Source organism: Alligator mississippiensis, chromosome 10 (genome assembly GCF_030867095.1).
Source record: "Alligator mississippiensis isolate rAllMis1 chromosome 10, rAllMis1, whole genome shotgun sequence".
NCBI lineage: Eukaryota > Metazoa > Chordata > Crocodylia > Alligatoridae > Alligator > Alligator mississippiensis.
The window spans coordinates 37,073,851-37,097,625 of record NC_081833.1 but is presented as its reverse complement, the minus strand read 5'-3'; the positions used below and the strand labels follow the sequence as shown (position 1 = coordinate 37,097,625).

The window sequence follows — 23,775 nt, the reverse complement described above, 5'->3', positions numbered from 1 at the left end:
GCTACCCCTGCCCACTTTGCTCACCAGGATGTGGGGTGCTGAGCAGCAGTGATATGCTGGTTCCCTACTCTGCCCTTGCCCCTCACTCCTAACCCACAGTCCCCCCCAGTGCCCCTCACTCCTGACCTGAAGGCCCTGCCTGCCCCACACTAGCTCCCTCCCAGCACCAGGACATGGGATGGGTGTAGGGTTTGTGGGGCTGAGGTTTGTGGGGGCAGTGTGGAGCTTGTGCAGGGGTTTGGGATGGTGTGGGAGGTTTGTGGGGGTGATTTGGGGGTGGGGTTGTGGGTGGATTGTGGGGGAGTTTGTGGCTGTGGGGGGACTGCAGGGGGAACAGTTCGGAAGGGGTTCGTCCTCTGCCTGCCTCCCACAACACAGCCCACAGACCCCCCCACCCCATACAGTGGCACAGCCCCCCCCCCCCCCCTCCTGCCTGGCCATTGGGGGTGCTTGTGCCCACTCCTGGCTGAGACCCCCGGTGGCACAGGGCTGCCTCAGACCGGTGGCTGCACATGGCGCTGGCCCGGCCCGACCCGCACACCCTCAGACAGAATCAAGTCAGCTCCTGCTGTCAGCTGTGGCTTCCAGCAGCACAGGTAGAAGCAGTCCCCCCACCCCCACAGTCCCTCCACCCCCCACACACAGACCCACCCACCCCTGTGTCCCTACTTACCTGGGTCCGAGACACTGCTGCAGACTTGCCCCACTCCTATTTGCTCCCAGCACATTGAGGCAGAGTGCTGGAGCAGCAGGGGCAGGCATAGAGACCCTCTGACCAGGTGCCAGAGTGTCTCTTTGGAGGACCCAGCCTCCAGTTGCCTCAGGGCACATTCCAGGAGTGTGCCCTATGCCGCTTTTTCCCAGTATGTTTGTTTGTTTGTTTTATACTAGGATTTCTCAGTATCAAAATTAGAGCCCATGCTGAAAATATGCAGCATGGGGAACATTTTTTCATTCCCAGCATGCCTCTTGCAGTGTCTCAAACAGGCATGTGCTTGCTCATCTGGACACAGCCACATACACATCGGGAGAAAATATTATTTGGGGGGACTGGGGGCAGTGCAAGGCATGGTGCAGAGCGCACCGCTTGATCCCCACCCCTCCTTCCTGCATGGCTGTAGAGGGGCCAGCATGCACTGCTGCTCTATGCAACAGAAAAGCACATGGTGGGGGTGCTGGGCACGGCGCTGTGGCAATGGGACATGGCAGTGATGGGACTTGAGCCGTGTTTGGTGGGGCTTATCCCCATTAGCCCTAGCCTTCCTCTGCCTACGTGCGGCTATAGACTCCACTTTGTTCCTATTAACACAGCAATAAATCCAGAGTAGTGCCATTCACTGTGCCTTAATAAAGATGGAATCCTGGATGCAGAGGAGAAATAGGTGGAAAGGAGAGAAGACAGACAGACAGAGATAAATTCAGTTTAATGTAACACTGATGCAACTGAAAAGGCCAATTGCAATCCTCCCTCATTGCAAGGGAACTAAATGGCTCAATTTATATGCAGAGCACATCCCACACAGACTGGAAAAATAAGCAGCAATGAGTATGTAAGAGCATCTCCACTCTCCATTTCTTTCTCTCTTCCCTTCCCATTCCTCTTCATGAGGCAGCCAGTTAAAAGTTCCTAGTAACATCAGAATAGAGAGCTCTATCTACCCCCTTTTCTTGTATATGAAGCCCACAGAATGCCTCATTTCTTAACATGTTCATTCACTAAGTGTTTTCCCTCCTTTGATCCACCCTTGCTTTGGACTGTCCATAAAAAATAAAACAGGTCCAAAATACCAAGTACATTTTTACTTGAATACATGTGCTCTCCAGAGAAAGCCACTGTATTTCAAAGCAACAGTAGGTGTACTTATGCACACTTTTAATAGGATTTAGGCATTTTCTAATCTATTCCTGTAAAAGGACACTTTCATCAGTCAAAGCCAAAGAGTCTAACATGCTTCTATGTATTACAATACTGCCACATAAGTGGGATATTTAGGATCATGATTTGTAAGTGCTTGGGATTGGCTGCAATGTCAGAGAGATTCAGAGAGCTACCAACTAACCCTGAAACATTTCCCATAGGGCAGTCTGGCAGCAAGGAAAGCCTGGCTTATTCTACCCTTCAGTGAAAGGTTCCATCAATTCATATGGTTCACCCTTCTACCTGATAGACAAGGGGAGGAGGCGAAGGGACATCAAGTGAACAGGAATTGCACATTTGGGTTTTTCTACACACACTAAAGTCTACAGGTGGAGAAAACAGAAAGATATCCGAGGGACCTAGATACAGATATCTAGACTTTCTAGAAGTATCAGAATTTAGGGACAATAAAGAAGTTGGAAATGTTATTAAATCTTGTGTCCTAAGGGCTTCAGCCAGTCTCTGCTAGGTGCCGCCCCCCCCCCCCCCCCCCCCATTACACCACGAGGAAAGGGTCACATTATTCCTCAATCAGAAGTTAGTGCAGAATATGCCTCAATGCAAATTCACTTCCCTTTGTTTCTTCTTTCTGTGAAATTCACAATGGGATCAGAGAAAAGGACTAAAGCACATCCAGGAGAAGAGGAGGGAACACAACTCATCTAGTGTTTATCAAGAGAGATTTCAAAGGCTCAGTGAAATTAGAGATGATAGCTGATAAGATGATCTTTGAAATTTTGAGAGTTACAGTACAGCATTTTGACAAAGAAACATTGAGAGAGAGAGAGAGAAGAGAGCACATGGTAGAGCCATTTATATGGGAAGATTTCAGTAAGAATGCTGAGGTAAGTCCTTGTTGGACTGAAAATGTTCTTATCTCTTCATCACCAGTTTCCTGGTTTTTATTCAAAGGAATGCACATAAATGCTGTTCCTTGCTGCTTTCCAGAGAGTGGGAAGAAACTTCCCTTATGCACCCAACATTGCCAGATGGATTATTTTCACTACCTTCTGGAGCACCAGGTACTGGTCACTGTCAATAGTTGTCTACTAGACTCTGTGGATTGATGCTCCATGACACATCTATACTACTATATAAAAGCTAAAACAAAATCACTTGCTGGTATTAAATACCCATTATCCTGGCTGTGAATTTGCTTCTACTCTTAGAGGGTCACATATTAGAGCCTATGTCCAACTCCCAAAATCAAGTCCTCCCCCACATCAGCATAAGGGTCTGTGCACTTTCGAATTCTGATAAAAGACTATGGCCTGTATATATGCAACCCTGGTAACAGGAGACATTTCAGTAGTCCTGTTGGAGTGCCTGGGACAATATGCCTTTTGCCTTTGTGGGTAGGACAGGCTTCATCATCTTGCACTAACTGCACAACCTAATAATATTTTATATGAATATTCTTAGGATCCATCAGACCCTGCTCTCATTAAGTCAGGAGCAGCCCTTCCTTTCCCAAAACAAAATTTTAGGACCTAGATATGCAAGATACTTATTAAGGCTCTTCAAAACAGCATCGTTTCACTTCAACTTCTGTTTTGCCGCTTCAATGGGACAGTGTTTCATTTCGAGTTTCATTTAGTTTTGAAATCACTGTTCTGTTTCATTTAATCAAACCGTTTCACTGTTTCGACACTGTTTCAAGGCTATAATGGGGAAGCATGAAACTGCTTATAATTTTGTCATTTTTTGCCTGATTCAGATGGAACTTGCAGGGCTGGTAGGCCCTTCTGAGGCCATGAAGCTTGCCAAGTTTCAAGGAGACAGGTACAGGGGTTTCTGGGAAACTGCACCTCAGGCTGCTGACAAGCAAAACTTGTGACCTGGGTGACAGTGTGTGTGTTAAGGCGCACCCTCACTGGGGCTGGGGCCTCTACATGACATGGCAGTGTGCCCCAATGAGGTCTCCTCCTCCCCTACAGCATCAACCAGTCAACCACCTTAAATGACAACAGGTAATAAAATAACAGTGAGCACTAGCACAGTAGCATGAGCAGCATCTCAGGCAGCCAAACTGTGACAGAGCCTTTCTTTCCTTTTCTGCAGGAGCTTCTTCTCCAGCAGCTGCTGGAACTCTTCCTGCCAGCTCCAGCCCTGGGGCTTATATGTGCCCATGGCCCTGCGTCCTTCTGGTCAGGTGCTAGGGATGTTGGTCTAAGGACATGGTACAGGCAGACAAGGTCAATCTAATCTAGTATCTTTTAGCAGACCAAATGAATAGTTAGAGAAATATATCTTAGCAAGCTTTCGGGTTGAAAAACCCTTTGTCAGGCTGAGGAAGCACCTGCAGTTGGCGTGTGTCTGTGTGCTGTTCCTGGATGGAAGGAATAGTAAAGAAGCCAGAGGCTGGCATGCAATGCAGGCAGGAAAGCCAATCAGTGAAAATGGAAATGGAGGAGTCAGGGAGTGAGGGACAGGCTGGGGTTGGGGGGGCGGGTTGAGGGATGTAGCAGCTAACAGGTAAAAGTGGAGAGGTACCTGGGGAGTCTGATGTCCAGCAGGTTGCAGTGTGTCAGAATTACACTATCTATACTGAGTCCATGACTTTCTGTACCTAGGAGGTTGATGAAGTGCAGGTCATATGCTTGTCTGTGAAAAGCGGTTTGTAAATTCAAACAAGCACTGAACCTTGCTAACCTCATCACCAGAAGCCAACTTCCTACAGCCCAAAACACACCAAATGGATCCAGGCAATGCCATGACTAGACATGCAAAACCTGCAAGCAATAACTCCAGTATGGAGATATCTTCACAATACATATCTCCATCAGGGCACCAAGTGCTCTGATAGAAAATACGTGGAGACACCAAGCAACAACTGTGCACCAGAATGAGCACACACCGAAAATCTATCAAAGACAACAACAGAACACTACCTGCCTCTAATCCCTCAGGCCTGATCCTTAAAGGGAATTTATAAACCACTTTTCACAGATAAGCCTATGAACTGCACATCACCAACCTCTTAGGTACAGAAACTGATGGACTCAATATAGACATTGGAATTCTGACACACTACAACCTGCCGGACATCTGATTTCCCAGGTACCTCTCCACTTCTACCTGCGCTGCTACATTCTCCTCACCGCCTGATGCCTCCTTTCCATTTTCACTAACTGGTTTTCTTGTCTGCATTGCATGCCAGCCTCGGGCTTCTTTACTATTCTTTCCATCCAGGAACAGTACACACACCAACTGCAGGTGCTTCCCCAGACTGATGAAGGGTTTTTTCAACCCAAAAGCTGGCATCCCAGGTGGTTAAGCTGAGCTCACCTGGAGCCTCAACTCCACTGCAACCAGCAGCCCTCAGGCCTGTCAAAGATGTGATGGGGCTTGGATTTCCCCAGCCAGGACTGTGCGTGTGCGTGTGGTGGCTGGAGGTTATGGTGCCTCCTACCCACCTTTCACCAAGGGGATCTTCAGTTCTGGCATTTCCTGGGGCTGCCACACTACCAGCAGCCCCATCAGGCCTCCCTGACCCTGGCAGAGTGCAGTTTTAGTGGTCATGCCCAGAACCTGGGGCCTCCTCCCTCCCCATAGCCCCAGCTCATACCTCCAAGTTTGTCCTGGCATGGAAGCTCAGCATGGACATGTTCTTCCTCTGCTAGCTCGTGATGCAATGGGTGCCCCCTCCAGCTCTGACAGCAGGGTATTAAATAGTTTTAAAAACATGAAAAAGGAAATAGGTGCAGATGGAGTGAGGAGGGTGGCGCTCACTCCATTGGACCTGGAGCTTGGGGAGCTCCAGCAGCGGGAGGTTCACCTTGAGGAACACCAGCTGCTCCACCAACACAGGATCCAAACAGGTGGTGTTCTCGCTCGGAACACTGATCGGTGGATAGGACAGGTGTTCCCAAGCAACTGTTGCCAAATCCAGACACATCTGGCTGCAGCTTGCTCAGTAGGCCAAGGGGTCACACAGCAGCAGCTCCACATCCTCGGTGAGATAGGCAGTCACCAAGGCGCGAGTGCTACCTGCCTGATGGTGGGGTCTGGTACCTCTGGACCATGGAACTCATGGAAGCCATGCCCTTGGACCACATTGGCAGCATCTGTGGTGGAGGAGGAAACTGGCTGGTGGATGGAGTACTAGCATAGGACAGTGGATCCCCCCTTTTCCACATCCCCCTACCTCTGCCATTCTAACTCCCTGACTCTTCACCAGCACCTCCGTCCACTGATCCAGGGTTTGGGCACTGTAGATGCTGCCCTTCACCCTCGGGTCACACACAGCAGCCAGCACATGGACTGTACTTGAACACAAGGGATCAAGCCATTTCCTGATGCCCTCCTTCAGCCGCCTTACTAGTGCCTGCACGTCTGGTGACAGTGGCTTGACCCAGCCAGAACATCAATCCCCTGTAAGTTCTCCATTTGACTCTGAAGTTCCCTAACTATAGGGATCACCTAGCTAAGGAGGGCATTGCCAGCGCTGTCTCGGTGGCCTTGAGGAAGGGCTTGAGGACCATCAAGATATAGGAGATGGTATCCCACTCAGCTCTGTTAACGGGGCCACTGATCCCAATCTCCCCGGGCAAGGTCAACTCCTGGATGGCCTTCTGTTGCTTCATCAGCCTCTCATTCATCAGGTATGCAGAGTTCCACCACGTCTCCACATCTTGCATGATTTTGTGTTGTGGGATGTTCAGCTCTGCTTGTTTATCCTGCAGCATCTTGCCCCCCCTTGATGCTCTGGTGGAAGTAGCCTGTCACCTTCCTGCGTTTGGAAATGAGCTTGCTGATGGTGCTGGTGCTGTCACTGGCAGCCCTGTCCCCCTCCAAGGCATCCCTGACAATGAGGTGGAACTTGTGTGCCACACAGTGGATGCCAAAAAAGTTGGCATCATGAACTGCTTTGACCATATTGGCCCCATTGACAGTGACCATGAACCCATGGGTGAGCTTGCACTGCCCAACGAGCCACCCCTGCACCAAGCGGTTCATGGCCCCCATGATCCTGTTGCTGTGTGGGACTCATCCAGCACCTCAGCTTCAAGGAGAGCCTACCGACGGCCTGACTGGTTGCACCAGTGCCCTGTTAGGGAGAGGTAGGCGTGATCTCCACCCTGGCTGCTCCAGATGTCCGAGGTGAAGCCTGAGGCCACCTGTAGCTCTCCCTTGTGCAGCTCCTCCCTCAAGTACTCCCTGCATGCCTCATACAGGGAGGGCACCTCTGTCCTGCTGAAGGTGGTGCATGGAGGTGCTTAGTAGGATGAGGCCACGAGCATCATAAGCCACCTGAACCCTGGCCGCTCAACTAAGGAGAAGGGCTGGCCATCGACAGCAAGCATCTCTCCAATGCTCTGGGTGATCTCGCTCGCCCTTGCAACTCGCTCCCCCTTTCTGTCCACCTTTCTCCCACTGTTCTAGGGTGGCCTGCCTCTGCTTTGGGGGTGCGGGGGCTTTGGAGTGAGAGGCATGCTCCCACTGGTGCCAGGCTGAGGAGAAGCAAGGGCAAGGGGATGGTGCCTGTGGAGATGCATCAGCATCCTTGTGGTGCTCATGTGTTTTGTTCCTTTGCCCCAGCTGGTTTTGGCTTGGCAGGGCAGGCAGATAGCGTATGTAGGATTATCTGCCACCTCAAAATGATCCCAGACCACACTGCCCACTCACTTCTGGGGTGCAGATGCATGTGTGGATGCTGCAATTTACCCCTCCTCAGCAGCCAGAGGCACAGCAACAGGTGGAGCAGAGTCAGCTGAGCCACTTGCCTCTGCAACCTTTACCTCAGCCTCCTCTGAAATGCCTCCTAGGGAAGGAGACCTGGCTCTAGAGTAAATTTGAGGGGTGTGGAACTTAAACTCGGCTGATTCCCCCTCCTTCTCCAGAATTTCCTTTGCTAGGGCACTCAGATCCAGATCCAGCTCCAGCTCCTTCTCTGGCACTGGAAGGCTCAGCATGGGAGGTGAAATGGGAGTGAAAGAGACTGTCATGCTGATACCGGTGCTTGTTGTCATGGTGGTGGTGGGGGGGATTATGGCTGGTGCTCTTGGAAGGGATGCAGACTCAGGCACTTGGCAGTGGCACTGATCCCTTCTCCTTTCTGCTCCTTGAAGCCTCATCCCTGCTAGTTGTAGGAAAGAGGCTGCATCTCAGTTTGGGGGGGGGGGGGGGCAGGAACTTGCACCTCTCCCTCTATCTCCTCTTCCTCCCCTCCCTGAAGGCTTGCCAGCTGCTTTTCCACCACGCTTCATGGTGCATTTCATAGCGTCTTGTTTTTATAAAAATAAATAAATGCATCTGCTTTTCTATATAAATTGTACAGTGTAATTTCCAATATAATTATGAAATTGAAAATAATTAATCAATGAATATAATAATAAAATAAAAAGGTCTAGGAAGAAAGCAAAAGGTATTGTGGAATCCCACTTGCTAGGCTAGCAAGTGGGAAATCAAATCAATGGTAGTAGTAACCTTTGTTGTTTAATGCACCTGAGCTGCTGGAAGATGGCTCAATAACTGTCAGACCCCAAGGCAGAAAGCAAGCTAGTTCAAACAATGCTGCCTTTTATGCTGTTTTTCCATCCCCCCCACCCAGAGCACTGAGATTGGAAGGGACCTTAGGGAAAGATCATGGTCACTGGCCAGCTACACAGTCGATATGACAGCAGTCCTTCCCCCTTCTTCCCTCCTCTTCCCCCTCCCTCTCCTTACTTTCTGTTTCCCTGCTGGCAAGCCCAGCTTCAGCTTTGAAATTCAAAGTATTTCAAAACTTTCAAAATGTTTCAACTGCCGTTGTTTTGTTTTGAGGCCGTTTTGAAGCCCTTCGTTTTGTTTCAATTTAACTGTTTTGAGCTCGAAATGAGCCAAAACAGTTTCATAGCTGGTAGGGTCGGAAGGGACCTGAGCAGATCATCAAGTCCGACCCCCTGCCATGGGCAGGTAAGAATGCTGGAGCCAAACAACCCCAGCTAGGTGATTATCTAGCCTCCTTTTGAAGACCCTCAGGGTAGAAGTGAACACCACTTCCCTTGGAAGTTGGTTCCAGATCCTAGCCGCCCTGACTGTAAAGTAGTGCCTCCTGATGTCTAGCCTAAACCTACTCTCAATCAACTTGTCGCTGTTATTCCTAGTTACTCCTGGTAGTGCTTGGGAGAACAGGGACTCTCCCATTCCCCACAGGTCCCCCCTGGTAAGTTTATAGACGGCCACGAGAACCCCTCTCAGCCTTCTCTCATGGAGGCTGAACAGGTTCAGGTCTCATAGCCTCTCTTCGTAGGGCCTGCCCTGCTGCCCCTTGACCATGCAAGTGGCTCTCCTCTGGACCCTTTCAATGCTGGCCACATCCCTCCTGAAGTGCAGCACCCAGAACTGGATGCAGTACTCTAACTGCGGCCTGACCTATGTCGCACAGAGGGGGAGGATCACCTCCTTGGACCTGCTTGTGATGCATCTGTGGATGCATGACAAGGTGTGGGTAGCCTTACTGACCATGTCCTCACATTGGTGGCCCATGTTCATCTTGGAATCAATAATGACTCCAAGATCCTTTTCTGCCTCTGTGCTGATGAGAAGAGAGTTCCCCAGCCAGTAGGTATGCTGCTGGTTCTTTCTCCTTAGGTGCAGTACCCTGCACTTGTCAGTATTGAAACCCATCCTATTCTCATCCACCCACCCCTGTAACCTGTCCATATCTAGTTGTAGCCTTTCCCTCCCTTCTATCATGCCCACCTCTCCCCACATCTTAGTGTCATCCACGAATTTGAACAAGGTGCTTTTCACCCCCTTGTCCAAGTCGCTGATGAAGATGTTGAACAGTGTGGGCCTGAGGACTGAGCCCTGGGGAACCCTACTGCCCACGTCCCTCCAGGTCAAAAATGACCCATCCACCAACACCCTCTGGGTGCAGCCCTCTAGCCAACTGGCGACCCATCTGACTGTGTAGGCATCAACGCCACAGTCGCCTAGTCTTTTAATGAGAATGGAGTGAGAGAAAGTGTCAAAGGCCTTCCTAAAGTCCAGAAAGACTACGTCCACCGCAACACCTGCCTCCAAGGATTTTGTGACCTGGTCGTAAAAGGCAACCAGGTTGGTCTGACAGGACCTGCGCCTAATGAACCCACGTTGGTTGCCCCTAAGCATAATCTCCCCGATGGTCCCTTGCAGATGTACTCCTGGATAATTTTCTCAAAGAGCTTTCCCAGGACCGAGGTAAGACTAACGGGCCTATAATTATCTTGATCCTGCTTCCTCCCCTTTTTTGAAAATGGGGACATTGGTCCTTTTTCAGTCCTCTGGCACCTGGCCAGAGCACCATGAGTGCTCGTAAAGCTGTGCCATGAGTCCCACAATGACCCCTGCCAATTCCCTCAGCATCCTGGGGTGGAGATCATCTGGACCTGCTGATTTAAACACATTCAGCCCCACCAGAAGTTCCCTAACTAGGTCCTCTCTGACCCTAGGCCTGGCAGTGCCTCTCCTGAGTCTGTCCGGAATCCCGGTGGGGGGGATGTCCCGGTCCCTGCTCAGAAAAATGGACGCAAAGAATTTGTTAGAGAGGTCAGCTTTATCATCTGGTGCAACCACCAGATTTCCAAGTGTGTCCTGCTGGGGCCCCACATTACCCAGTGCCTTCTTTTTACTCCCTGTATATTTAAAAAAGGACTTCTTGTTATCTTTGATCCTGGTCACTAGTCCTAGTTCTGTCTCTTCCTTTGCCTTCCTAACAGCCCTCCTACAGTCTAGAGCAACAGCGGTATAATCCTCTTTGGCGATAGCCCCTCCCTTCCACCAGGTGTATGCCTCCTTTTTAGCTTTCAGACATTCCTGAATGCCTTTGGTGAGCCATGGGGGCTTTTGAGCACTCTTATCCCCTTTGATTTGTGTTGGGACCATTACCTTTTGGGCTCGGATGATCGTCTCCTTAAGGAACGACCACTCAACTTGGACGCCCAACTCCCCTGCCCTCTGGGACCTCAGTGCCTCACCGATTAATCTCCTTAACTCATTGAAATCGGCCCTCCTGAAGTCAAGGGCTACTGCCTTGTTGCAGGCCTTTGACACCCTGTGCATATCGAAACAAAACAGCTGGCAAAATTTTGCACAGCACTAATATAAAAGAGTTTTACTAGTGTAAAAGAGTGGACACAAGGTTGCAACAATGTAACTTACTAGAATGCAGTATCAAGTTACCCCAGGAAAAAAAAAAACAGCAGTAAAACTATAGCAATTTAAGTTACATTGATGTAGAATAGTGTGTCCACACTTATCCTAGTGTAGCCATTTGATCAATGCAGCATACGTACAGGCTGGGGAACGAGCAGCATACCTACAGGCTGGGGAATTCCCTTCTTGTCAGTGCAGAGGCAGAAAAGGATCTTGGAGTCATTACTGATGCCAAAATGAACATGGGCTGACAGTGTGGGGACGCAGTTAGGAAGGCCAACTGCACCTTGTCATGCAGCCACAGATGCATCACAAGCAGGTCCAAGGAGGTGATCCTCCCCCTCTGTGCGACACTGGTCAGGCTGCAGTTGGAGTACTGTGTCCAGTTCTGGGTGCTGCACTTCAGGAGGAATGTGGACAGCATCGAGAGGGGCCAGAGGAGGGCCACCTGCATGATCAGGGGTCAGCAGGGCAGGCCCTACGAGGAGAGGCTATGGGACCTGAACCTGTTCAGTCTCCACAAGAGAAGGCTGAGGGGGGATCTAGTGGCCGTTTACAAACTGGTCGGGGGGAGAAGGGGGGGACCAGCAGGCACTGGGGGAGTCCCTGTTCCCCCGAGCACTACCAGGAGTGACTAGAAATAATGATCACAAGCTGGCAGAGGGTAGGTTCAGACTAGACATCAGCAGGCGTTACTTCACTGTCAGGGCAGCTAGGATCTGGAACCAACTTCCAAGGGAAGTGGTGCTGGCTCCTACCCTGGGAGTCTTTAAGAGGAGGCTGGATGAACACCTTGCTGGGGTCGTTTGACCCCAGTACTCTTTCCTGCCATGGCAGGGGGTCGGACTTGATGATCTGTTCAGGTCCCTTCCAACCCTACAAACTATGAAACTATGAATGCAAAAGGGATATTACCTGCTTTCATGTCACCTAATGATAAGATGTTATTATAGTGCCTACTGCAGCTGCTAACCCAGGATAACTGGGCATCTGTCTATTTCATATTCTAGTATACAAAACCAATATAAAAATCACATGCGCATTAAATGTTACATACACAGGCCCTCAGAGACCACTTGCCTTGAAAAATGGTAAATGACCTCCTTCTCCTTGCTCCAACATCCCTTCCACATGATATATAATGGCACCCGTCATTTTGGAGTTTGAATACTAAGCCAATCATGTTCCCAGTCATACTGACATTTTCCCTTCCTCCCACTGAATACTAAGTTCTCTGCCATGACAAATGTCCCAACTGCCCCAGACACCCCTTGTTACTCTCCTGTACCATCTGGGAAACACATGTCCCAGTGAATGAGAATAGAACCAGCAGATGGGAGCTGCAGGTACTGAACACAACACTGGATCTTGCATTTCCTTTTCCTCCATACATCACACACAGAAGGAACGAGCTACTGCATGCGTGCCAAGAACTGGAGGGGTAAGGCCAGACCCACTGTACTGAGTGATGGATGGAGACCAGAATGAGAAACACTAGTGCTTTATTTAGTGGCTGGTGTAGACAAAATCTATCTTATATCAGATCAGAATCCTCTGTGTACTACAAACCTTCACTGTTACTGCACCTGACCCTGGGAGGGCACCAAGTAAAAGAGTTATTTCCATACTCACCTTTTTCTTTCTATGACACTATACACTAGAGATGCTTTTTGGCAGGAGCTAACTCACAGTGTAAAGTCTTTTGTCTGGAACAGGATAAGGCCCCAAGTGTGAGACTCCTGCCTGCCTCCTAGCCCCCACAAATTCACACACATTCGAATTGTTTTTTTTCCCCCAGTACAATACATATTTCTTTGAGGAGCACAGGTACTCACTCTGGCAGGGATCTCGCATGGTTTTATTGCCCTGAGGAATAAACAACCCCAGAACTTTACCCAACAGCCATCAAGATGGATATGTAGGCCACCTCCATGGGAGCACAGAGGCACACTGTGTTGAGCTGGTGAGGGTGATATTTTTAAACATAACTCCAAAAGCTTTTCTCTTATATGGGATACTGAAAGACTTGTGGACTATTTTCCTTGCACCCCAAAGAGGGCAGGAGCTCCCTATTACTCTCCTCAAAAGCAGTCAAAGGGGATACCTACTCAGTAGACTATGGAGCAAATGTATCTAACTTCATAGATGCAGAAGAATGGGCACAGGTTTATTCTTCTGTTTTCAGAAAAAATGGAAGCCCACTGGAACCTCCTTTTTATCATGGTAATCCGTATCCAGGCTTGGCTGGCTCAGGTGGCCTTCAGTACAGGGACTTAACCTTTGCATGATGGAAGAAGAGCTTCCCCTCCAGGGGTATAAAGGCCAGAATAGTGTCACTGCAAATAAAGAAGTGTCATGCATCACATGTACTATGTCCACGCAACCAACTTAACTTGTCTGTGTGCCAGAGCCAGATAGTGGTATTAGTCCATGAGGAAAAAAAAGTAATCCATAGAAAAACCAGCAGGTTCTGTTTTCAGAAACCTGTGAAAAGCATGTGTAATTTTAATGAGAAATCTGTATAAAAATGTCTACAAATGACATTATTTATTCATTCTTTTTTATCATCCATTCTTAAGATTGATATTGAAAAGATCTGAATCATCATGAATCACACTGACCAGAGCAAAACTATCTTCTTTGGAATCCAAAGTGAACTGTGGCCCACAAAAATCAGTGTAAATAATGAGAAATCTGCAAAATTAGGAACAGAGGCCACAGGTCTGACCAAAAGCATTTGTTTGCAGGTAACTGTTAGCTATACAATGAGTTAACATTGAAGAGGAAGAAGCTGATAGTATTGGAGAGTTTATAAGATGGAGACAACGCTGAGTTGTGGAACAGCATGTCCATAAATACAGGTAGTCCCAGGTAGAGACATGCAGGTTTCACTCTGGAGAATGTCATTCTTGCAAAGCATATAGATTCATAGATGTTAGGATCGGAAGGGACCTCAATAGATCATCGAGTCCGACCCCCTGCATAAGCAGGAAAGAATGCTGGGTCTAGATGACCCCAGCTAGATGCTTATCTAACCTCCTCTTGAAGACCCCCAAGGTAGGGGAGAGCACCACCTCCCTTGGGAGCCCGTTCCAGACCCTGGCCACTCGAACTGTGAAGAAGTTCTTCCTAATGTCCAATCTAAATCTGCTCTCTGCTAGCTTGTGGCCATTATTTCTTGTAACCCCCAGGGGTGCCTTGGTGAATAAATACTCACCAATTCCCTTCTGTGCCCCTGTGATGAACTTATAGGCGGCCACAAGGTCGCCTCTCAACCTTCTCTTGCGAAGGCTGAAAAGGTCCAGTTTCTCTAGTCTCTCCTCATAGGGCTTGGACTGCAGGCCCTTAACCATACGAGTGGCCCTTCTCTGGACCCTCTCCAGGTTATCCACATCCCTCTTGAATTGCGGCACCCAGAATTGCACGCAGTACTCCAACTGCGGTCTGACCAGCGCCCGATAGAGGGGAAGTATCACCTCCTTGGACCTATTTGTCATGCATCTACTGATGCACGATAAAGTGCTATTGGCTTTTTTGATGGCTTCGTCAAACTACCGACTCATGTTCATCTTGGAGTCCACTAGGACTCCAAGATCCCTTTCCACTTCCGTGCTACCCAGCAGGTCATTCCCTAGGCTGTAGGTGTGCTGGACATTTTTCCTCCCTAGGTACAGCACTTTGCATTTCTCCTTGTTGAACTGCATTCTGTTGTTTTCTGCCCACTTGTCCAACCTGTCCAGATCTGCTTGCAGCTGTTCCCTGCCCTCCGACATGTCTACATCTCCCCATAGCTTTGTGTCATCTGCAAACTTGGACAGAGTACATTTCACTCCCTCATCCAAGTCACTGATGAAGACATTAAAAAGTATCAGTCCAAGGACCGAACCCTGCAGGACCCCACTGCCCACACCCTTCCAGGTCGAAACCGACCCATCCACCACGACTCTCTGGGTGCGACCCTCCAGCCAATTCGCCACCCACCGGACTGTGTAGTCATCCAAGTCACAGCCTCTTAGCTTGTTCACCAGTATGGGGTGGGATACCGTATCGAAGGCCTTCCTGAAGTCTAAGTATTCGACATCCACCCCTCCTCCTGTGTCCAGGCGTTTCGTAACCTAGTCATAAAAAGAAACTAGATTGGTCAGGCACGATCTGCCTGCCACGAACCCGTGCTGGTTTCCCCTCAGCATAATTTGTCCTGCCGGGCTCTCACAAATGTGAGCCTTGATAATTTTTTCAAAGACTTTGCCAAGGATGGAGGTGAGACTACTGGCCTATAGTTGCCCGGGTCCTCCTGCCTCCCCGTTTTGAAAATGGGGACCACGTTGGCCCTTTTCCAGTCCTCCGGGACTTGGCCTGTGCACCACGAGTGTTCAAATATTCCCGCCAGTGGCTCTGCAATGATGTCGGCCAGTGCCTTCAGCACCCTCGGATGGAGCTCATCCGGGCCTGCCGACTTAAAGGCATCCAGTTCTTCCAAGTGACTGCACCGTCTCAGGATCTATGTATGGAAGTCTGGCGCCTTGCTGCTGCCTTTCTACAACCCCAGTGAGAGACTTGTCGTGCCCCTCACTTAGGAACACTGAGGCAAAGAACTCATTGAGGAGTTCAGCCTTGTTCCCCCTGTCTGTCACCAATTGCTTCTGCCCATTTAGCAGGGGTCCTATTCCTCCCTGGGCTTTCCTTTTACTCCCTATATATCTAAAAAACAATTTCTTGTTGTCTTTTACTTGGGTTGCCATCCTCAGCTCCATGGTAGCTTTGGCCTGTCTAACTGCCTCCCTGCAAGCACGAGCAGAGGAGGTATATTCATCTTTGGTGATCTCTCCCTGTTTCCACTTTTTATGTGCTCCCCTTTTGGCCCTCAGGCTGCCCTGGATTTCTCTGGTCAGCCAGGGAAGCCTCCTGGCCCCTTTTTCTCTTTTGCCTTGCTCGGGGATCGTCTTGCTTTGTGCCCGAAGGATCGTTTCCTTAAGGCACAGCCACCCTTCTTGGGCTTCCATTTCTTCAAATCTCCTACTCTGCAGTGCGTCCTTGACTAATCACCTGAGTTCATTGAAATCAGCTTTCCTAAAGTCTAGCACTTTCACCCTACTAGTTACCTTACCCACTCGACGTCTTATGGTGTATTCTATTATTAGGTGATCACTGTCCCCCAGATGGCTACCAATCTGGAGGTCCGCTACCATGTCATCTTCCGTTGCCAATACCAGATCCAGTATGGCATTCCCCCTAGTGGGACCATGCACCTCCTGCGTCAGGTGGAGGTCCTGAACACAGGTTAGAAACCTGCGTGAACGGTGGGACTTTGCTGTCTGTGTCTCCCAGCAGATATCCGGGTAGTTTAGGTCCCCCATGACTACCACCTCTTTAGCTTTTATGGTCTCCGAGAGTTGCCTCAGGAGTCCCAAATCTCTTTCTTCCCCTTGATGTTGGGGTCTGTAGCAGACCCCTACCACCAAATCCCTTTCTCCTTGCCCCCCATGTAGCCTATCTCTTAAGATGCTTTCCAGGAATAAGTAATGCAAAACTGCAAGCAGTACAGGGCATATTTGAAGTCCATGGTATGAAAATATTGTACAGTTAATAAATTAAAAGTACCCAGTTGTAAGGCCAATAAGAGAGAGGGAGAGGGAAATTCAGAAGCAAAAGATTCAGATACACAAATCTTTACACTTGGGATTCAGAGCAAGATGGAGAAGCAGTGAGGCAGACAGGAAAGGATATTGGAGTCCTGAAGACCAACTAATAGAACTACCTTTTCAACTCCATTCCTCCTTCACTCCACCGTCTTGGTGGAGTTACCAAGAAAGACATTAGGGGTTCCAGTCTTAAAAGAAAAGAGAAAGCGTGTACCATGGAGCAGACCCCAGGATGTTGGTGACAAACAATGCTTTTCCATCTGCTGGATACAGACCACACATCCTCCTGTTAGAAATGTCTTATTCTTAGAGTGGGGAAGAGGAACTTCAACAAAAGGCCTATATCTGGGAGCATCCATTTTCTAAGGTCACCGTAAAGTGGGACAGATTTTCTATGTTCTGGACATCAAGGACCAGAAACAAATGGCAATGCAATTTTCACCCCTACATGGAATTTCAACTGGGATCACATGCATAGCCCAAGAAATGTCCATGTGCCACACCAGGTGAAACCAGAACTAAATAAACAGTGCACTGGCATTGTTCTGCAATGCACCTCCAGAACCAGCATAATCTTTCATAATTTTATAGCCTATCAAACTGTAGCAGCACAGGAGTTGGAGGCAACAGGACAAGACTGAATCAGGAAAACCGCCATATGCTGTCATATACAGAGAACTGCACACCTGGGTGCATATGGGGGATTTATGCTTCTTTTTCTTTTCTTTTTTTTACTATTCAGCATCTACTGTAAAGATACTGGAATAAACAAAACCTCAGTTTGGAATGGCATGATGATTTATTATTGCCATATCTTTTTAAGTGGCTGATGTTCAAGTCATATGGACTTCCTTGAATTTAAAATGTGACCCCTGTTTATTTGTGTTTGTCAAGTCAGCAATAGGAAGTACTGGTGTAAGTAAAACGTCCAGGGATTATTCAGCATAAAAAAAATGCACGTGGCTGAAAAGGGGCTATTTGGAAAGCAAAGATTTGTGTTGTGCATCAATTTTCACTTCTCAAAGCTTATAAACCCTTCTTTGAGAGTCAAGTCAGGTATATACAGTCTCTCATGTTTTTTTCTCATAGGTTTTTTCTGCTCCCACCCTGTTTGCGCTGACAGACTCTGTTTGTGGCATGCGTTGCCATGGAAAAGGTACAAGAATGTTTTTAAAAACATTAGGAAATGGCACATCTCTTACATGGAGTCTTAACGAGATCAGAGAGAATTCAGACCTGGTAAAAGTGGGTGTGATTTCTTTAAAGACATAGAGATACCACAGTGATGACCATAACGCATGAACACCCAGAATTATGACAGGCAATTTAATAGCTGGGTAGACAGACGTAAACAGGCTCGATGGGGACAAACAAACCCAGACAATCTGCATTAATATCTTCAGTGTGCAGATTGCTTTTGGCAGTTGCTTCTGATGGTCTCACACCATGGCTTTGCCCTAATCTATGCCACACCAACACCTTCTGCTCAGTTCTACAAAAGAAGTGTAACTTATGTCAACACAAAGACAAAGGTCAGTTCCACATCTGCCCTAATATGCCTGGAAGTTACACACAGCTGAAGTTACCTGGGCCACTTCCTCCCCCATACAACAATTGCTGGGAGAACTAAGCTTTTCTTCCCTTTCCACTGAAGAAATCAATGCTTTCTAGCCACAGAGTTTCAAGCAAATGGAGATCTCCACTGGATAATGCTGCCTTGGTTCTGGTGATTCTTTGTATAGTTAGATACCGGTCTTTGAGACTGAACAACGACAATGAGAGAAGAGAGGAGATGGTTCCATAAAAGTCACTCAAGCAGCATCTTTTTAAAGTTTCAGTACAGTACAAACTTGTGACTTTCCACCACCAGCAGAACCCATCTGTAAATTCTCCGGCATGGCTCCAGCCCCTTCCTAAGGGCCTTGTTATACCTTACACTGTGAACTTCACAGATGTTGATTGGTAGAGACCTACCGAATTCGTGGGGGCTACCCCCCACCCAATTTCACAGGCAGAACACAGGCCGGGGCAGCCATTTTAAGGGTGGAGCACCATTACCCCCTCCCCCCCCATGCCTCTGGCAGATGGGCTGGAGTGGCCCTACCCCTCACCACCAATTGGCTGTGGAGGCTGCCTGTCATGTGTCCCCACCCCTCACCACTGATTGGTTGCAAGGGCTGTCTACAATGTAGCCACACCCCTTGCCACTGATGGGAGAAGAGGTGGGGCCACATGACAGGCAACCCTCACAGCCAATCAGCAGTGAGGGTGGCAGCCATCTTGCTGGCAGCCCTCTGAGCAGGTAGCCTCCCTCCCCCCCCCCCCCGTGAGCTGCCACAGCACTTAGCAAGGTTTCTACCCCCTCAGCCCCTGCAGATTTTGTGGATTGTGTAGATTTTGTGGGCATTGCCCGGATTTCACTGAATCCGCATAATCACAAATTCATTAGGTCCCTATTGATTGGTGTTGGTGTCAGCTCCAGTTTGGAGCCATCACGCGTTCAGACCAGCAGGAGCCTGGAGGACTGAAAGGTAAGACTCTGCCCAATGCATTCCAGGCTTCCATCCCCACCGCGGGGGCTCCCCAGAGTGGCTACACTTTAGTGTAGCACAAACTCGGTGACACAGATCAGCGATAATCCTGCCCTGGAGTGGCGTAGCTCTGAGCCACCTAATGAGTACTTAAAACCAGTTTCAGGTGTTAATGTGCAGACCATCCAGGTGTTAAAGAGCTCCAGGAGTCACTCAAAATTACCACAGAACAAGGCCCTAATGCATCAGGTTACTTTAGCAGAGAATTCAGCCTATTCCAAGTGGTTATTGTGATGGGTCTAAAGCTATCTTGAAAAACTGTAACTGGTCACTGCAACCCAAGACAACTGTTCAGGAAGATAAAAGAAGCAAAGCCTGAGGTCTGACGTTCTATTCTAGGTCAAAACATTTAGATCCAGATCTAAAATTCCCCCCGCCTCCCATGCTCAAGCTTGGTTTTCCTCCAGCAGAAATCCTTTGAGCCTCAGAATCTGTGGCCTCCAGATGAGTTCGCACCTGAGCTATTTCCTATTCCTTTTTAAATGGCTTGCAACCCCTCCCCTGACCATGTGCTTACAAAGCAAACAAACACCTCTTGCCAGTTTCATATCTAAAAATAAAATGTGCCTTTTTCTCCATGAAAAAAAGCTGCTGTCATCTTCCTAGACGGTGCCTCTTTGTCATAAGACTATTATTAAAGAAGACTTTGTTGAGGATGGTTTTTGTTACAATCATTCAAGACGAGATCAAAGAAGGGAAGGTCGCTGGGGAATAAAACTTGTTATCAATAACGCTTTGTGCTCCTAAAGAAGAGAACTCTAGTTCAGACTTGCCTATGATGGATCTATTACTTTAGTGAACATTATTTAAAAATGCCCTTGATTAAACTATTAGTGCCAACAAGGGGTGCAATTTACATATGATTAGTGCTTCTCTATTCTTTCCTAGGCCTGGGAGTTTCTCCCTCCCCTATTCTTGATTTCTGACATACAAAAAGAAAATTAAATCTAAAGAGATTTGAATTTATTCTGAATTTGGTTTAGTTCAGACTTTCTGACAACAAGATAACTATGTAACTACCTCAGCCCCAAGAGAATTCAGTGTTATATTGCTTTTCCAGGAGAAGTTTAAAAAAATGATAGAAGATTGAACTGGAAGAGCAAAAATATATTAAGCTTGGAGGAGATGGAGAAGATGTGAATGCTTCTTTGAAAAGGAAATTACTCGTTTCATATTTTAAATTTGAAAAGAGAACAAAGCAAGGTCTGTTGTGATGCATGGAATCACAATCCTCCTCAGTAAATGCTTCCTGGTTAAAAAAAAAAAAAAAAAAAAAATCAGCTCCAGCTATAAGCAGAGACAAGCCAGCTTCCTGTTTTATCCCTTTTGTTCACTAGGGCCAACAGAACCCGGAACTCTATAAAGTACATGGATATCTAGGCACTTTGCAAGGCACATTACAAATGAAATAATTATAGGGTGTGTAGAGTGCTTCCTGAACCACACTGTCCTCAGATGTGCCATCCCAATGACCTTCCCCATGTTGTATGGTCAACAGTTATACATTACAGAGCAAACAAATTGTAGCAGAAGTTATCAAATAGTAACCCATAGACAGTGCATTCCTCAAATTTTGCACACCAAACTGAAGTCCCTTTTGCCTCAAGGTGGACAACCAAAAATCAGTAGACACTTCAGCAGGTATACATATTGTCCAAAATGTTCCCTCTCAGACAGGTAATTAAAAGCATTAATCAGATGAAGCAAACAGGTTGAGAACCAAGTGTAATTCTTATTTAAAAATCCTAACACATAGGGTATGGCTGACAGTGCATTTTCAACAAATACAAGCAGAGTCTGACACCATCAGGAAGAACCTATCACCTCTCCACGAGAGAGGAAGTAGTGAATCTCAAGGACCCTCCACCTTGATTCCCCTCATGCTCTTGTATCTCAGGATGGTGGTTTCTCAACCGTACTGGGTCCAGGTTCACAAAACCAGCCAAAGTCATCACCTTATTCCACAGGAAGGACTTTTGGGTAGGGATGGCAGATGTGTGGGAAAGAAATTGACAGAGCTAGTGCTGATGGAGCAAAGAATACTCCATCCTCTCCACTGCTTGCCCAGGGCTCAACCTCCAAGTTCTAAGGGATGGGAAATGCTGGTCCAAGGTGATGTAAATTTAGGTCCTCAGGCTTATGTAGGAATGTGCAAGGAGGAGAAAGCTGCCCTGGGACTGTGGTAGACAGATGTGGCCCCCAGCAGAGTTGGGAAAACCAATAGTGTGCAAGGGGTACACAGAACATTGTGTTTTTCTTCCACTGTCATGGGTTCCCATGGAGTCCCATTAAACACAGGACTATGGTTGCAGCTCTTGATCAGTGAGGTGCAGCCCCCCCGTCCAGCTGACAGGCAAACATATGTGTGTTGTGTGTTTAAAGCAGCACAAGAAGTCAAACTATATACACTATAATGCAGCCCCAAACCAGGATCAGGCTACCAGAATCTCATGCTCCTCTTGCCTCAACTGAGAGAGGGAACAAAGATCTCCCAAAGTCCAGTAATATCACTCCTTAGGCCCAAAGACAAGGAGCAAAGATCTCAGGGTGTCCAAGGAACACCTCTCCCTCCCTTTTTCAGCCTCTTAGTTTTCCTCTGACAGCTTTCTAGACCCTTTTGGAGTCTATGAAGGCCAGTCATTTGGACTTGTTGCCCCATCCTGTTTTTTCAGTGTAGGAGGAGTGATGCTGCATAAGGCTGCCACCAACCTCCATTTACCTGAAAGTCCAAACTTTGCAGCTGTACTGAAAGAAAACTCCTCCTGGTCTCACTCTATTGGCATTTAAAGAGTCTGGAGTTGGGATACTGCCCTCTAGAGGTCATTGAGCTAAGGGACCTGGATTTGTCTGTGTAAGTAAGGCGACTGGATACCATCTGACTATCAGACAAATTTCAGAGCAATCTGTTTGTCACCACACCCACAATCTTCCAACCTTACAGCACATTCAAAAGCTGTTTGGCCACAGCAGCCCAGAGGACCATTTCCTTTTCATGCTCACACTCAAGCCCTTTCACTAAACACACTCTTCCAGCCACCACCAGTAAATAGGACAGAGTATTTCCATGGCAGAGGTGTCACCGCATTTAACAGGTTCTCTCTAGCTTGCTCTCTCTTTTGTGTGTGCACTAATGTATGAGTTGGATTGTCACAGAAAACTGGAAGCAAAATGAAGGGGTTAAAAGATAAAAGAGCAGCAGAGCTATTATTTCAGGCACCTGGAAAAATTGTTGGGAGACAGGTAATGGAAAGGCTGGATAATTAATTATACAGCCAACTGGCATGTGGGACTGCAGCACAGTGAGAATGAACAGAGTCATTTCCATGCATTCAGACAGAAAGACAGCACCACTCACGCAGGTTATTAACGTTGACCAAGGAAACCAAAACAGAGGGTAGCTTTGTCACTGCTAATACTGTAATCTCCCTTTATTTGTGACAGTCAATGTTACCATGTAAGGAGGATGCGACTCAGTCTTCTTTCTCTACAATAAAAATTAGCACCAATTTCAGTTGTCAGAGACCAGCAGCCAAGTTGACTGAACCAATACAAACCTCTTGTGTGGACAGGCAAAGTTGTCATTTGCACTGGTGGAGCAAACTCCTTGTTTAACTTGCATGAGCTGGACCTTTGCAGCTCAGGTGATCTGAGCTAATCCCAGTATAAGCAAGACCATAAAACCAGTTTTGCTAATCGGGGGCGCTTATCTGAGCAGGCTGTGAACTCAAGTAGGTAATTAAGCAAGTGTGAAACTCTTCACTCCTTGCTTTTAATGCAGATGTTGCCAAATAAAGGTGACAATAAAGAAGAAATGTTCCAGTGTCATGTTTTTCTTTTTAGATTGTTCCTTTCCTTTTTCCTCCTTGGACTTGTAAGCCACAGTCAGCATCTTGATATGGTCTCTCTTGAAACCTAAGGATGGAAGAGACCTGATCAAGAAAAGGGAAGCCATCAATGCCCACTGGAAGGAGCATTTTGAAGACCTCTTTAGTTGAGCCTCTGTTATTGATAAGTGTTCTCAATGCCATCCCACAATACCCAGTCAGAGATAATTCAACCCTCAAAGTGAGGAAAGCCATCATGCAGAGGAAGAATGACAAGGCACCTAGAGATAATGGAATCCCTGCCAAAATCATCTAGATCCTTAGGATCAGGGCATGGAGCTGATAAGGAAATCCAAGACGACCTCAGGGACACCATGATCGTGACAATCTGCAAGAAAGGAAATAAGTCTGACTGTGGAAATTAGAGGGAATGCCTTGCTGTCCACCACAGGGAAGATCATTGCGAGAACCCTCCTAAACCATCTCCTTCCACTTGCTGAAGAGCTGCTCCCAGAATCTCAGTGTAGATTTAGGGCATCAATAGGCACAACTGCCATGAACTTCATGGTTCACCAGCTTCAGAAAAAATGTCAGGAACAACATGCACCTCTCTACACGGCCTTCTTTGCCCTCATGAAAGCCTTTGACTCTGTCAACCGAGAAGCACTGTGAACGATCCT

General features: G+C 47.7%; 1 protein-coding gene and 1 non-coding gene across 3 annotated transcripts in view; both read right to left on the bottom strand.

The window, feature by feature from the left end:
- CPNE2 (copine 2) overlaps positions 1–23,775 on the bottom strand; it is a 209,703-nt gene that overhangs the window by 14,415 nt on the left and 171,513 nt on the right. The window lies entirely within an intron of this gene.
- LOC132243644 (small nucleolar RNA SNORA57) lies at positions 12,339–12,478 on the bottom strand. Its single transcript, XR_009455371.1, has one exon. It is a non-coding gene; the product is annotated as a small nucleolar RNA SNORA57 (small nucleolar RNA).